Source organism: Triticum dicoccoides, chromosome 5A, assembly GCF_002162155.2.
Source record: "Triticum dicoccoides isolate Atlit2015 ecotype Zavitan chromosome 5A, WEW_v2.0, whole genome shotgun sequence".
Classification (NCBI taxonomy): Eukaryota; Viridiplantae; Streptophyta; class Magnoliopsida; order Poales; family Poaceae; genus Triticum; species Triticum dicoccoides.
In genome coordinates, this window is record NC_041388.1 from 74,283,641 (window position 1) to 74,288,210 (window position 4,570).

Sequence of the window (4,570 nt, forward strand, 5' to 3'; positions counted from 1 at the left end):
CCTCAATGACATCATAAACAATCGAGATGCCACCGGCCGCATTGCAAAATGGGCTATCGATCTCTTACCATTTCAAATAACATACAAGCCACGCCGAGCTATTAAATCTCAGGTGTTTGCCGACTTTGTCGGCGAGTGGACAGAAGCCGAACTCCCTAAAGAGTACGGCACATACTCCAACTGGGTGATGTACTTCGACGGTTCTAAGATGTTAGCCGGACTGGGGGCTGGTGTCATCCTAACATCCCATACAGGGGATACAGTCTGTTATGTATTACAAATCATGTATACGGACTCCAATAACGCAGCCGAATATGAGGCACTACTGCATGGTCTCCGGATGGTTGTTTCTATGGGCATACAATGCCTCAAGGTGCACAGGGATTCAAACCTCGCAATATCCCAAATAAACGGAGAATTTGATGCAAAAGATCCAAAGATGGCGGCTTACCACAATGCTGTACTTAAAATATCAGCTCGGTTTGAGGGGCTCGAGTTTCATCATGTGGCCCGAGATAGTAATCAAGTAGCAGACGTCCTTGCTCGAATGGGCGCTAAATGCTACCCCATCCCGCCTAACACCTTCGTGGAAAGGCTTTTCAAGCCATCCGTGGTATGGTAGGACGAGAGCAGAAATTCCAGTCCGGCGCCGACCACACCCACGGATGCCGAACATGATTCAGATATCATCGGGGGCTCGGGCACCGAACTAACGCCTTCCGCCCATGTAATCATGGCGGTGATCGCCCCATGGACCTAACCCTTCCTAGCCTACCTCAATAGGTAGGAGCTCCCTGATGACGAGAACAAGGCCTGCCGCATAGTTCAACGCTCTAAAGCCTACAAGGTCCATGAAGGAGAACTCTACAAGAAAAGTACTACCGGAGTCCTTCAAAGATGTATCTCCGAAGAGGAGGGGCGGCAGCTCTTGGCCGAAATACATGCGGGTCTTGGCGGCCATCACACCACAGCTCGGGCACTTGTAAGTAAGGCCTTCCGTACGGGCTTCTTTTGGCCCACGGCCCGAGCAGATGCACATGATCTTGTACAATGCCGTGTCGGATGCCAACTTTTTGCCAATCAAAGCCATATGCCGCCCACTGCCCTACGAACAATCCCCATTACTTGGCCTTTCGTTGTCTGGGGACTGGACATGGTCGGACCCCTTAAAGGGGGGAAGCCATAAGAAAAAATACTTGCTGGTTATGGTAGATAAATTCACTAAATGGATAGAGGCCAAACCAGTTAAAATGGATGAGGCCGGACCGGTGATAGACTTCATATCCAGTGTCGTACACCATTATGGTGTCCCACACAGCATTATTACTGACACCGGCTCTAACTTTACAACCGATGAGGTGAAAAATTGGTGTGCTAATTTGGGCATTAAACTCGATTACGGCTCCGTATATCAGCCCCAAACAAATGGTCAAGTTGAAAGGGCCAATGGCCTGATAATGAGCGACATCAAACCCAGACTAGTGCGATCCCTAAAGGATTCGAAAAAACACTGGGTCGAGGAGCTTGACTCCGTACTCTGGGGGCTACGGACCACGCCCAACCGCATGACCGAATATACACCATTCTTCATGGTGTACGGTGAAAAAGTTGTCTTGCCCTGCGACATTATTCATGACTCACCTCGAGTGCACATGTATGAGGAGAGAGAGGCCAAGCTAGATTGGTAGGACGACTTAGATGGCCTAGAGGAGGAGCGCGATGTCGCAAAAGCTCGTTCCACATTTTACCAACAACAGGCTCGAAGATACCAAAGCAGAGAAGTGCGAGTGAAGACATACAATGTTGGCGAACTCATTCTATGCCTGCCAGAGAAGAAAAAGGACAAGCTCAAGCCCAAATGGGAGGGTCCCTTCATTATAGATGAAGTTCTCACTAGAGGAGCCTATCGCCTTCGCAATGCCTCGGATAATAGCCTAGAGCCGAACCCATGGAACGCTGCTCGGCTCTGAAGATTCTACGCCTAAAAGTCCAGACATACACCTTTGTGCGTCCCTTCTTCTCCTTTCTTTCAATTCTTTCCTTTTTCTCTTCTTCATTTTTATACGACTTCTAGCATGTATGTTCGGGTCATCCGCACACTGGATGGGTATACATCCTTAAATATACACACCCCACCATAACTGGGGGCCTCTCTTAACAGAAGCTTATTATTATTTTGAGTATAGAACTCACTATACATATGTATTTTTTATACGTCATGTCTTCGCCATTATATGCACCTCTATGACTTAAGTTTTTGCCAAGATGGGTTGCCTGGCTCCTGTGCTTATGCTCTATGTTCCCGCTTGTTCGGCTAGGGCATAAGGGGAGCACCTCTGCGATTGTTACAACCGGGTCATCCGGACATGTACCTCAGACGGGTGAAGCCGAAAGCTAGCATTCTTAAGGGAATATTTGGTCGGCGGACAAACGACGAACTGCCTTCATTGCAATCTAAACTATCAAAATATAAAGACTCCTGTGATTCTTTCGCATCATGGCTTAGGCATGCATACATAATACATGCTGACCCAGGGAGAGGAACCCTTAACGGAACTATTCTCTCTGGAAGATGTTTCTTATGTTAAAAAGTAATATAACATAACTCCCCGAATATAGTTTATCTGTTCAAGCACTATGACCAGATTGTCTGGTTTCCACACGTGCTTAGTGTTTCCCATAAGTATAGTATGCGAAAGCACTCCAAACCTTGGGTTTAGGAGGATGAAGCAGAAGGTCTGCCATGAAAATCTTTTAAATTTCGACCGGGGATGAGTTTGATGATAAAGTACATCTTTACATGGAATCAAACGCCTACTCTTTATCTATATCATCTATCAGGCTGTCTAGTCTATAGTCTTGTTGTGAAAATTTGGTGACTATTTTTACTTGGTCGTATACCAAGCTAACCGGAATTTCTTGTCTGTCTAGTCCCTGAGGTCCGACCCGGGCCATATGATTCAGATCAAGTCCGGTATATCGCGTTTTCACCATGGCCCAGGCTTCTCGTGCACCTTCTCGACATGCTTATGCCTTCCATAGCTCAAAACAAAGGCGAGCTCCTCCATAATTTCTGGAGGAGAATTAGATGGCCATAAAGCCTTCGCCATGTTCTTCATGGCTTTCCGAGGTCGCTCATGCACTTTGGATAGCTCTTTAAGCAGGTCACCTTGAAATCCGGACACTTCCCCCTTGGGTCGCCCGGTTAACAAACCTACAGGAACAATCTCATAAAACATTCCATCAGGGGACTATATGAAAGCAAGGTTAAAATACATACTAAGTATGCCACCTTTCAACTTTCTGTTTTCCTTGAGGGCATCCGACAATTGGGCCCGTACGTCCTTCAGTTCTTTGGCTTGCTTGATGTTTGCATCTTGTAGCTTGTTCTTCTCATCCCTGGTCCATGTCAATATACGTCGACCAGCGGCTTCTTGCCTTTCAGCATGTTGTTTGTCCACTTGCGCAGCCTTTAATATCTTCACCAACTGATCTGGCGATCCTGCTGCTGCAAACAAAATAGTGCATATTTAAAAATCATTGTTAGCGCAGAATCGTATTTGCCGGACACTAATTGGCCTTACCATCCGGTGACTTCTTGGACTTCTCCAGTTCGGCGGTGACAGCAGTTAGCTTGGTCCGACATTCTTCAAGATCCTTGGATAGCATGTTGTTTTTCTCCGCGAGTACCTGATAATATGATGATCCTTAAATCAGTTGGGTCAAACTGCTTCAAGTCTCGGGGGCTACCGGCACATGATTATTGAATCTACATAAAGCTCTTACCCGCATATCCTTTGAGAGCTGGTGTGTGGCTCCGGCAAGTCCATCCTGAGCAGCTCGGATATATGCATCCGCAGAGTTGAGGGCATAGAACACCTCTGCGGTGAAACTTGGGTTGCGCATGGCCTCTTTTCGCTGCCGATGATTCATCGCACTCTCCACTTCAGAATTGGTGACAGATACATCATCTGAATCCTCTTGGAGATGACAGTCTGGCATTTTACTTGTATCAACCCTAGTCCTTACGGCAGGGTCCGGGGCCGGATTGGTCGATGCATGGCTGGTGAGGTCCCCGGATATAGTCCGTCGTATGCTCTTCCCGAAAAATGGCCCAGCAGAAAATGTCACAATTCGGTCCACCCATCGAGTGCCTGATAAAAGCTATACCTTTTCGGTGAAGGCGGGGGCTCGGTATTATCACCGTTCGCCCTTATTTTCAAAGACCCGCCCTACGCGGGCGTGACTGTAACGCCCTCGATGCGGCTATATCTCCCATGTGTCGAAGCACGACTTAGAGGCATAACCGCATTGAAAGCAATGTTGCAAGTGAGGTAATCTTCGCAAACAACCCATGTAATACAATAAGGGAAAAGAAACATAGTTGGCTTACAATCGCCACTTCACACAAATACATGAATAAAGCATTACATCATCCAAATACAATCAGGGCCCGACTACGGAGCCAAAATAAAAGAAGACTACCCCAAATGCGACACGGTCCCTGATCGACCCCAACTGGGCTCCACTATTGATCAACTAGAACGAAGCAACACAAAGGACAAGATCT